The sequence below is a fragment of the Humulus lupulus genome, chromosome 5, assembly GCF_963169125.1.
Source record: "Humulus lupulus chromosome 5, drHumLupu1.1, whole genome shotgun sequence".
Lineage (NCBI taxonomy): Eukaryota > Viridiplantae > Streptophyta > Magnoliopsida > Rosales > Cannabaceae > Humulus > Humulus lupulus.
Genome location: NC_084797.1, coordinates 142,368,542 through 142,380,877, shown reverse-complemented (window position 1 = coordinate 142,380,877; position 12,336 = coordinate 142,368,542). Strand labels below are relative to the sequence as shown.

Below are 12,336 nucleotides of genomic sequence, written 5' to 3'. Positions count from 1 at the left end.
GAGGATAACCATGGGAGGATAGGATAGTAATTTGGCAGGGATTTAGATTACTTTAGCTGAAGGAAAAGGGAATATGTTTTATACTTAGGCATTATCTTGTTCTTGCTGAAATTGAAAGGAAATCTAGAGGAGGAAAGGGAAAACTAAGGGCAAACCTCTTGGGATCAAGAAGAGAACTTAAGCTAAGGGAACTTGGAGGATTACTCAGTGATTGAGGTAAGTAAAATTCTGTGTATGTGTTGTGGGATTTAGCTAAGAGTATTATGGAATTGGAACAGAGTTATGTGCTTTGCTTGGAACTTTTGGGATAAATGAGGTTAGGTTCAGCAGGAGGTTGTGGTTTGAGCTTGGGACTTGATTGGGAAGAGCAGCTCAAAGTTAAACTCTTGATTGAGGTAAGGATTTTAAATATGTTTGAATTTTCATATCTAATAAGGTTTAGGAATTTGGAGGTCTGATTTACATCCTACTCAAATTCTGGTTTGAGTTTGGAGAGCTAATGTTAAATTTATGAAATCTTAAACTCAAGTATGGATTTTGAGTGTAAGTGAGTAATTGAGCTTGTTGTTGAGGTTTATAGTTTGTTGAATGGTTTGTTTGGGGTTTAAAATTGATTTTGGGGTTTGGGTATGTGTTGGGAGTGAATTAGGAGTGTTTTGGCTTAGGGAAATGCAGGGGAAAAATCCAGATTTCTGGGTTCGCGAAGGTGCGCCGCGGCCCTGTTCTTTGGCGCCGTGGCGTGAGGCTGTTTCTGGGAAGGAGGAGTGCTCTCTGACTTGCTGGGCGCCGCGGCGCTAGGCCATTTTCAGAACATGGAATTTTGCAATTTTGAGCTTTTGCTCCGGGGGTTCGGGGGATGTTTCCGATGTATTGTTTTAGGAATTTGGGGATTCCGAGAGTGTGGGATTGGCCCTGGGAAGTGGTTTTTGGATTGGTTAGCGTTAAAGGGTGTTTATATGTGTTGTGACTAGGTCTTTGGAGAGGCTCGAGTTAGAGGACCGTGCTCGCGGCCTTGGTGCATCGGAAAGCTCGGGATACAGGTAAGAAAACTGTAGCACCCGTAGAGCAGGGCTTAGGCCCATAGTATTGTTGCAGGGCACGGCCCTAGATTGTATCATTGCTAGGATGTAGTTTTTAATGAATGATATATATATTTGAATGTTACTTGAGAATGCTAAATGTGGTAATAGCAAAGTGAACGACGAAGGGCCGGGAACGGCGAAGGGCCAAGAACGGCAATGGGGCCGGGAATACCACTTGGCACATGGAGTGCTTGTGGTTAGGGTGAGACCCCAATGGATACATGGGATATCCTTACGGTGTAGACCGAGATCCCAAGCTTTGGTAACGCTTCTGGGACGGCATGGCCGTGGTTGTGTTTAAATCTTATGGATTGTCTGATTAAATATGAGTTATCTGCTATAGTGATTATATGATATGCATATGTTATGTATTGTGTGAGTTTTCTTGCTGGGCTTCGGCTCACGGGTGTTCTGTGTTGCAGGTAAGGGCAAAGAGAAAGTCAACCAGCCATGAGTAAGGAGAGCGTGGGGGCGACGCGTACATGTTTGGCCTACCCGACTGCTTTGGTTGGGGGCATTTTTGAGAAATGGCTGTACTAAACTCTGTTTTTGAAAATTGTCAACTGTGTATCTATTATGAGTTATAAATAGTTTACAAACCTCATTTCGGGATCCCAAATGTTAAACTACTGGAACTTTTAGTGAAATGAAGTACTTTTAAAGATTACAGCCTTGTCTTTTTGTTTAATCACACTTTTGTTCTAAAAATCTCGCTGAGCGAGTTAATTGCACATTTTAAACTCACTTAGTAACGGCTCTAAGGTAGTAGGGCGTTATATTAATTGTTTATTTTGTCCTTTTATTTCTACTAACAACTTCATCTTTTCTCTGATCGCAGGGAGTTCTAACCTTGAGTACTGGCTGGCATCGGTCGAAGGCGAAGGCTACCGAATGCGCTAAAGAGACTAAAGTTGTTGAGGAGAGGCTTGGCAAACAACTCCAAATGGCCGAGGCCAAACATGCCGAGCAGCTCAAGGCGGTTGAGGAGAAAAATGTCGAACAACTAAGAACTGTTGAGGAGAAGATTGCCAAGCTGGGTGAGGAGCTGAAACAACATAAGGAGACCCTGGTCAAAGTCACGGAGTCTAAAGAGAGGTACAAGGATTCTTCATTGTTGAACTACAAAGAGGCCTCCAAACTCCAAGACGAACTGGTTATCAGCAGGAAAGAAACTACTGAGTTGGAGGAGCGAGTTAAATTGCTCGAAGAAACCAACGCCAGTGACTTGGAGAGATTCAGGGGAGCAACACTTAACTGCTTTTATATGTTATGGAAAAATAACCGCGAGGCGAACTTTGATTACTTACCAGAGCGTATGAAGTAGGCTGAGTTGGCAAAGTGCGTTGCTCACTTTAAAGAGGAGACAACTCAGGGATCCCCTGAGATTTCTTTGGCCACAGGTATTAAAGGCGTTGACGAGAGTGTTGATACCACAGTCGACCAGTAGCCTCAACAAGATCCTCCAGCTGCTCCTGCTGCTTCTTAACTTTATTTATTTAATTTGTAACTAGGACACACGAACCACGGTTTGTGATGTCAAGACAATTTTTTGCTGTGTAGGCAGCTTTCCTTTTAATTAACAATTACATCCGAGTAAAAACTGCTCGCGGTGTAAAACATTTTACTTTTGATATTATAATATTTGCATTTTATTATAACATCTGTTCGCATGACCGAACTTAGCATAGTACATTGTTTTTATTTAACAAAATTTTGAAAAATACTCTACCGTAGTATGCTTTCCCTTATTTTGCTTGTGTTTACATATGCCTGTTGATATGCTTTGCTTGCTTAGTACCTTATATGCCCCCCAAGTGATTGAGGAGCTTAAGGTCCTTGGTCACTTGCCAAGACCAAGACCTGTTCGAACATTACTACTCGTAAAAATACTTATAAAAAGTGATTATATAGCAAAATAACACACGTAATGAGCAAATATTGGTAATAAATACAATAATTGGCAAGAATAACTGGCTGCGCACAGTTCCTTTTATTTCTCATAGTAAATGGACAATCGTGTCTGTACGAGTGATAAAAAAACAATTGATCTTACAGTTATAAGCGATTAGTCATATGATTGACTAACCCTTGTTCATAAACTTGTAAAAAGTGAAATTAATACAAGTCAATTCTTTAAAAAGAACTGTTTTATTGATAATACTTGCATAGGTGTTATCTTTTCCAATAGCGAGGAATGAGATCTCCATTTAAGCGAGCAATTTTATAGGTGCCTGGTTGGAGGACTTCTTCAATTTGGTAAGGATCTTACCACTTAGGTCCAAGAACGCCAACATCTTGATCGCGGGTGTTGAGAAAAACTCTTCTAAATACTAATTCTCCCACGTTAAATTTTCTTTCGCGTACTTTAGAGTTGAAATATCGAGCGACCTTTTGCTGGTAAGCTGCTACTTGGAGTTGAGCTTGCTCGCGCCTTTCATCGACCAAATCCAAAGATTCCATTAATAACTGACTATTAACACTCTGATTGTAGGCCAACCTTCTATGCGATGGTGTATCTAATTCAACATGCAACATAGCTTTATATCCATAGGCCAAGGAAAAGGAGTATGGCATGTTGCTGTTCGATGGGGCGTTCTATACGACCAAAGGACTTCAGGTAATTGTTCTGGCCATGCCTCCTTTGCTTCTTCAAGCCTTTTCTTCAAGGTATCCTTTAGTGTCTTGTTGACAGCTTCAACTTGTCTGTTTGCTTGCAGATGGGCTATTGCAGAAAAACTCTTGATAATCCCGTGCCTTTCACAAAAATATGTGAATAGATCGCTGTCAAATTGCGTGCCATTATCTCGAATTTATTCACATGAGAAACTGGGTCTCCGAATCCATTGAAGTTGGGTAAGATCGGCATCTTAAATTTGTTTGGGATTTCGGCCATTGCTATTCTTTGTATGAACGGAGTGCCTCTTCTCCGATCATATTCAATGTGGGATGTTTGACTTCTCACTAACTATTGGACGACCTGATTCAACGCATCAAGTTGGGCCTGTACAGTGTCTGGTACTATTGGGCGACTGGTGCTGGAGGGGCATACTCATCATGCCTTTCCCACTTGTCATTGAGTACGTCCCTCAAATCATCATCCCTATGCCTTTGCTCGCTAGCGCCCAGTCGATCAAAGACGTTAGGCTGCTCCCTAGCATTCTAGCTCGTTGGCCGATTTTCTCTTGGTGGGGGATTCCGTTCCTCACCCCTCTCTCCTTGCCTTTGACCAACATTTCCTCTGCCAGAATCAGCTTCATTGTAGTCATGCCCATCCCTGAAACGTGACCGACTATGGTGCGACCTGTTGATCGCACTATTTCCCCTCCCCTTGCTGGCACGTCTCGTCCGTCAGGTGGAGGCCTGCGTTGGTCGATGGGTCCCCAGGCATTATTATGTCGTGGGGGGCCCCTGACTACAGAGCCTGACTCGACCTGTCTCCTGCCAGCAAAAGGACGTTGTCTCCTGCTTGGTGGATTTGGCTCCTCAGCAATTTGGCGTCTAGGGCTTCGGGGAGGTTGCCCGGCCCTATTCTGCCTTTGCTGTTGAGGATTATCTCGACCAGCGGTAGAGGGAGGTTGCTGGTCAAGATGTTGGAATGGAATATCCTGTTGAGCAGCAGGAGGCTGCCCCAGCCTCTGAGGGCTTGTTGGTGGAGGCAGAGTGTGGTGATGTTGTGGACAATTTGAATGTAGATCTTGTTGTGGCAGTACACTGGGTGGCTGATCCGGCTGAGAAGCTGGCGCGGGCTGTCCTCGAGCCAACTGAATGGCTGCCTCCAGGGCGGTAGTGGCGTCCCTCTGTCGGTGATCCATGTCGGCCTGCCTCTCATTCAGTTCTTGGCGTTGCCTATCAATTTATCTCTGCTGCAACGCCATCGTTTTAGCCACATTTTCCTTATTTGCCCTCAGATTGGCTGACTCTTCTTGCAACACAATCAATGTCGTCCTCAAGGTCTCAGAATCCATTTCCTCCTCTTCAAACTCCACTTGTGGCTCATCCTCAACCACATTTTGTGGACGAGGCTGAGATGGTGCAGCACCAGAGGTTTGTCCAGTCTTTCTAGCCGTTTTCGCCATTTGATCTTTTTGAACGTCTTGAATTCAGCTCTCAACGAGAACACCAAAATGTGGCTGAGGATGAGCCACAAGTAGAGTTTTTGTCTTCTATTTCATATTTTCTAAAGCCATGGATATATTTTTTTTTTTGTTATTTTTATATTATTGGGTATGAGCTAATTTTCTTTGTAGCTAGAATAATTGTTGAACCCTAATATGTGAATTTGGTACGTTGTTATTGATGCTAAATGTTATTTGCGTTTTATTCATTCAAGTATTTTTCATGCTTAATAGGTTTGTTATTGCTTGATCACCTTTAGTGAGTAATTGAATTAATTGTGGCTGCTGACACTACTACAAAACTGGTCTTTCCTGACACCCAACCACGAAAGCCAACGTAATTACTTAGCGGGACTCTACACCGACAGTTAAAAATTGTAGGCATAGAAACCAACGCCGACATTTAATAACTGTCACCATTGCTTTTGACTGTCGGTATTAACCCCAACGCCGACATTTAACTCGAGACCAATGCCGACAGTTAAAAATTATCGCTATTGACCCCAACGCCCATAGTTAATTCAAGACCAATGCAGACAGTTAAAAACTGTCGTTATTGACCCTGACACCGACAGTTAATTCAAGACTAATGCCGATAGTTAAAAATTGTCGCTATTGACCTCAACCCCAACAGTTAATAAAAGCCCAATGATGATAATTATAAAATGTCGCCAAAATTTAAATAAAAAAATGTAAAATATAATTAATGAATAATAAAATTTTAAAAATAAACTAAATTATGTAAATATGTATTTATCAAAATTAGTCCCCATTCACTTATTCTTTTCAGATTTGGTTCTTTTCATATTTGGAGGTTAGGGCTCAATTATTTTCTAATTTTTTCTCAGCAGCACTTAAGAAGCCCAGCCCAAAGCCTATTCATTTCCCTTAAGAAGCAGCACTTAACATTTTCCCTCTCACGTTCTCTCAGCCGCTCACTCTTTTTCCCTCTCCCTCTCTCTTCTATCTTCGTTTCCCTCTCGGCACTCTCACCCTCACTCTTACAGGTGGATTGATGGGGAGGTCGGAAGGGTGTAGTGATGGCTTGGCGACGTGACGACGGGCTACTGCGGGGAGGCACCGCAAAGTGATGAACGTCTGCTTAGAGGCTCGGTGACGGGACAATGGATGATGGGCTTCTATAAACGGCAGCAACGACTTCGGTGATGATGGCATTGGCTTCGACGACAACAACTTCGACGGAGGGCATGAACGACACCAAGGTTTTTTTTTTTTTTTTTTTCTTCTGATTTTAATTTGTTTCTTTGTAGATTTGTTCAAGTTCGGTTTCAATGCAGACAAAAAAGGTTGTTAATGAACTTTTCTTTGAGTTAAATATTTCTTTGACATATCAGTTTGTGTGCTTAAATATATTAGGTTTCTAAGTATTTTGTTTGTGTTTAAAGTATATCAATTGAATGAGATGAGCTTCAGTATATATAAGCTTAAAAATAGAAATCGAAATCAATGTAATGTTCTGATTCACTTTTCTATGATGTTGCTTGTAAATTAGTCATATAACTTGTTTTATTATACTAATGTATTAACAATGTCTACGTTCATATTCATTACGATTTTGGCCTACTTTCATAAGTTTAGGCAAACAAATAGTTTTAAGTTTATATACACAACTAGGTTTAAATTTTAAGAGAAAGTTAGTCTTATTATTCTGGTTGCACTTGCTTCACTGTAGTCTCAATGATATTACTTTGGTTCTTCCATTTTTAACTCAATTGCTTTGTTTTGACTTGTTTGGGGCATCTCTTGTTCAAATTTTGTATTGACCTGGGCCTCATTTCTATATTCCTTTAATGAACTTATAAATATTTAGTTTATCTTTTCAAGTAACTAGAAATGCTTTTATTTTATTATTTTAATTAAATACAATTTTATGTTCGTAATTATTTTACAAAATAGAATTGATGAAAATTTAAGCAACTATATATATACACACATATGCTTATATTAAGAATATATGTAATCATATATATACTCATAGTAATTTCACAAATAATCATTGTCGTTTATATATACTTTATTTGGCTTTTTCACTACTTTGTGAATTAAATAGATGCCTTTAAAATAGATTACTGTTTGAATGAATGGTCAATCAAAATTTTCCACATCTTATTTTGTATTACTCTTTAAGATTTTTAAAGAGGTATGAATATTGAGAAGAAATAAATTTATAATAGTGACAATTAGTTTAAGAATGTATGCATTTTTTTTATTTGATTTGTTGTTACTTTGATGTTGTTTTACCCTTATTATTTTTTCCTTCTAGTTGTATGTGTCTTGTTTTGGACTTTTTGGGTGTTGTATCCTATATTATATTTAAAAATTTACTTCTGGAGATTTTGTCTACGTCCCACCTCCCTAGTTGTGAGAATAATTTACTTAGCATTTCAGTTTTTTACAACAAAAAAAAATTATTCTGATCATAGGTAGTTATTTCTCTGTGAATGTCAGTTACATAACATATCTTTATAGATTTATGCGGGCACATGTCGATGACTTTATAGGTTTCACATTTGCTAAATGCTTTGTTGTATTATTTATAATTAATATTTATGTATTTGTTCAAAAGTGACCCATCTTCAAGAAAGATGAACACACAATAAGATGGAAACACATTGAGTTTAGAATTGGGCCTTTTATTGTTTGTTAGCTTGAATTAGTATGTGGTATCTTGTTTCTTGGTTTGCTTTGCTATACTCGATGGGTGTCTTGTTTTTCTTTCATTGTTTAGTGAGTGGCTTTGTTTATTGAGTTAATGAGTTTTGTTTCTATTTAATGTGCTTCTTAGCTCACCCTTAGGTGTGGTATGCCCTTTATTATTTGACAATTGTTTTCCTATTGATTTGTTTGTGTTGATTGTGATAGATGGCTAGGCTATTAAATTAGGAGATATGTTGTCCGATTTTCTGTTTGATTTACTTTTATACTTCAATGTTTTCTCTTCAAAATTTTAATGACAATACTCCTATAAATGATGTCGCAATGAATAAGTTGTCACACTTGGACAGAGACATTGGTGGCAAGAGAGATGTGTAACAATTGTGAGTAAACTTATTTATTTACACTACAATAAAAATTTAGTTATAATTTTTCATGTTTGGTGTATTATAATGTGATTATTCATGTTTCGGGGATGATTTTATAAATAAATTCATGGCAGTCAATTTTTACTTTGAAAAGACTATTGGTGACGAGGGTGAGTACAAGTACAAGAAGAAGAAAGATATGTTGTTTGACAATGAATTTAGTGTTTTATTTTATTTGTAATTTTTATTAGAGTAAATGATTCTTTTTTTAGTGGTTAATTATTTACTTTGTAAATCTAGTTATATATTGTTTAAGGTCAAGACGATTATGTTTATAGACAATGCTACTTTTTGAATCAAGTAGCAGTGTTATATTTGTTCCAAAATTTGTTTTATTAGATTTGTAAGTGCTTTTTATAAGTTTTGTTATTTTAATATATAATTTTTTAGATTTGTTTAAATCATAATTTTTAATTTTAAATAAAAATAAATCATTTTTTTGCAAGCAACGGCGACACCTAATAACTGTCGGTGTAGCTAACAACAACAGCACCTAATAATTGTCGGCGTTGCCCCACAACAGCGACAGTTTTTAACTATCGGCACTGCCAGCAATAGTGACACCTAATAACTGTCGGCGTTGCCTGCAATGGAGACAGATGTTAACTGTCGGCGTAGCTACTCTTGCGCTGGCAAAGGCAAATACGACAGTTAGTTGATTGTCGTCGTTGCTTAATAGCGACAGTTAAAAATTGTCGGAAAAGCCAATTTTTGTAGTAGTGTGAAAATGGTTATATTTAATAGACATAAGACTTGAATGGTGCAAGATTAATTTCTTTTTATTTTAATTTTGTAACAATATAGACATATATTGTTACCTTGCATAATCTTTTGGAATTGGTGCTTGGGAATGTATTCTTGTAATTAGATTGGACATATGCTAGTTAAATTATATAATTGATATCATAGTGATTTTGATAGAGGGCTATGAACTAAATTAGAATTCTAGATTAATTATTCTCAATTGTCACAATATTACTACAACATTAGCATCATATTTACATTTTAGGAGGAATTAATTATTCTAGTTCATCATCATTGTCTTGCTCTCTCGTTCATTTGTTTATTTTATCTACTTTCTTGTTTAGTTTTTTGTAGATTTAATCAAATCTTTATCATATGCTTTATTCCAATTTGTTAAGTGTTGATTTTACACAATTTATTGTTAACACAATCCCTGTGGAGGCGATATTCACTTATCACTTTATTACTTATGTTGCTGAGTGTGTATACTTGCACACTTATATTTGCTTAAATTTACGCAACAGTATACTAAAGTTACTTTTGAGGACTACGAGCCCGTGAATCAACAGTAAGTGGTTAAAGGCGTCAAAGAACTAGGTGGATTGTCAAGACTCGAGTCGCTAGGACTCAAGCACAAGTCCCTAGTTGCACTAACTAGGACCTGAAACTCACAACTGAGGCCCACATATAGTAGACAAATTAAGGTTAAAATAAAATATCCTTGTGACGACAAGTTACGTTGAGAATTGAAAAAAAACCTAATGAAATTTAAGACCAATTTGCAAAATTAATAAGCACCAATTAATGTGTTTAAGTGATAAGGCAAGAAGGAAAGTAAATAGTGCAAGCAATGGTTATTCTTGAAAGCTAAAATTATATACAATTATGCTTGGGGGCTCGAGCTTTAGATTGTTTATACCCTAATAAAAGAAGTTGCATGTAGGCCTATTTACATAACAAAAATAAAAAGGAAAAATTACAAGGGCTTGAATCTCGCCCGAAGGAACCTCCACAATAAGGTCAATCATAAGATTAATCTCGGGAGCCTGACCCACTTTCGTTGCCGCATGAGCCTGTGCAGCCGCAGCATCATCCGCCTAGAGACGCTCCTCAAAGAGCATTCTCATGTTGGGGTCGTCAGCAAAGGCCAATTCCATCTCTTTGTTGCTTTGCCATGCAACAAAGAGGGTGTCCTCTACTAGTTAATCAACCTTATTCTTGAGGGCGGAACATAGTCATTCAGCTCCTTGACTTGACGCTTCAAGTCCTCCACTTCAACATCACCTGCGTACACCCTTGAAGATGCATGTATAACTTCTCCTTAAGCCCTGGTGGCGTCCTCAGCATGCTGTGAGGCCTCCCCCACAGCCTTGGCAGCCTCCTCTCTGGAAACCTGGGTCTCTTCTCGTGCCTCCCAGGTGTCCTCCATGGCCTTGTGCACGACCTCCTCTGCGACCTTGGAACGGTCCATGGCTTCCTCCAATTTTAAGGAAGTGTTCTCAAGGGTTTGAAGCCTATACTGCTCCACCGCTAGGCAGGTCTCTAACTCGGAGGCACGAGTCTTCTAGTCCTGAAGAGCCTTTTGGAGCTTGGAATGCTCCTCGAGGGAGACCGACGCCTCCCTGAGTTCCTTCAACTTAAAGGACTTGATTTATGAATTTGAGCTCAATAACCTTTATTACAAAAATACGGTTAGACATATATTTTAACTTTTTTACTATTTGGTATTTGCTTATATACTATTTATTAAGTTTTATATTTATATAAATACTATTTGCTTTACTGACACCTATCAATCACTTTTTCTCTTTCTTCTTCTTCCTCCATCTCCTTCTCTCTCTTCTTCTTCCTCCTCCAACACGTTTTCTCTTTTCTTCTTCTTCTTCCTCTTTGCCCAAGCTTCACCTTCTTTTCATCATCACTTTGGTCTCCTCGTCACCGCACTCCAGTAGCTTCCAGCCCCTTTTCTCCATCACTGCCAGCTTCCGGCCACTTTTCTCCATCGTTGGCGTTACCCACTATGTTTTTGTATTTTTTTCATTTTGTTGATTTTATGTTTTTACTCCTTAAGTTGTTATGTATATTATTATCTTGTTTCTTTTTATTTTTTTGTTACCTTGTTTTTTGGTTTATTTTGTTCTATTTTGGTATATGTTAGTGCCTTTTTTTCACAATGCATGCAATGTGTTTGATGTAATGCTTGAATGATTGAGATTTGGTTTTTTAGTGCTAGTCTTTATAATTCTTTTGGTGTGCTTGTTTATTTTTATTTTTATTAAGTGTTATTTTAATGCTTGAATGATTGAGATTTGGTTGTTTAGTGCTAGTCTTTATAATTCTTTTGGTGTGTTTTTATTTTTTATTTTTATTAAGTGTTATTTTAGGGTTTTGTGTTGGGTTTTTTTAGTGTTTAGGTTGTGTTTGGCTCTTTTAGGAATTGTTTGAGCAAGAAAATAAGCAAGTATCTATTGCATATTTGTTATGTTTAAATGTTTATTCTGTTTTGTTGGTTTTTTTTTTATTAGTAATATGTTGTTTTTCTGTTGTTTTGTAATTATTGTGGTGTTTTTGTAGCGTCATTTGCTGAGTACTTTGTCAATGAAGAAATTGGAAATATGGACAGTAATGGTGAAGCTTCAATCAAACCCAAAGGTAAATAAAGGGCTTTGAAGTGGGAAAAATTATCATGCATATCAAAGTAATCAAAGCTATAACAACAAGAAAGCAACATAAGAGTTGTTGCTTTTATGTTTTTGACATATGTTCATTCATTTCAAATTATAGACATCTTTATTTTTATATTTAGTTTACTTCGTTGTTATATTACAATTCTCGATTATTGTCAAATTTTTTTTTTAGTTTGTATCAATGTTGGACATCACATTTCATCCAAAATTAAGGATTCGCTCGAGCTTTTGTTTTGGCAAAATGTTGCTTGTAATTTATGATATCCCCAGTTGTAATTTTAAAGCTTTCATACCAATTTTAGTTTTGCCAACATTACATCAACACCAAAGCAACACAGCATAAACTGGTAAAAGAAAAAAATCATTACTAACAATTTTACAACAACACAATAGCAACACAAATTTGATGCATTGTTGATTCTCTATAGTAGAAAAAGAGAATGAGTGACTGTTGTTTTTGTATCCATTATAGTCACACAAGGGATACCTTGAATCAATTTATTTTATTTTCAACTGCAAGTAAATAATGAGACTATTATCATCAATTATTTTTAGGAATGAGTAGCGTTATTTTGACTTGATATTGTAGTTGAAGTTTTGTTGT

At 37.4% G+C, this 12,336-nt stretch overlaps 1 long non-coding RNA gene across 1 annotated transcript; it reads left to right on the top strand.

Moving 5' to 3' along the window:
- The first annotated feature begins 6,026 nt into the window (after window positions 1-6,026).
- LOC133777709 (uncharacterized) lies at window positions 6,027-8,629 on the top strand. Its single transcript, XR_009868781.1, has 2 exons — window positions 6,027-8,256; window positions 8,376-8,629. It is a non-coding gene; the product is annotated as an uncharacterized LOC133777709 (long non-coding RNA).
- Window positions 8,630-12,336: the final 3,707 nt, after the last annotated feature.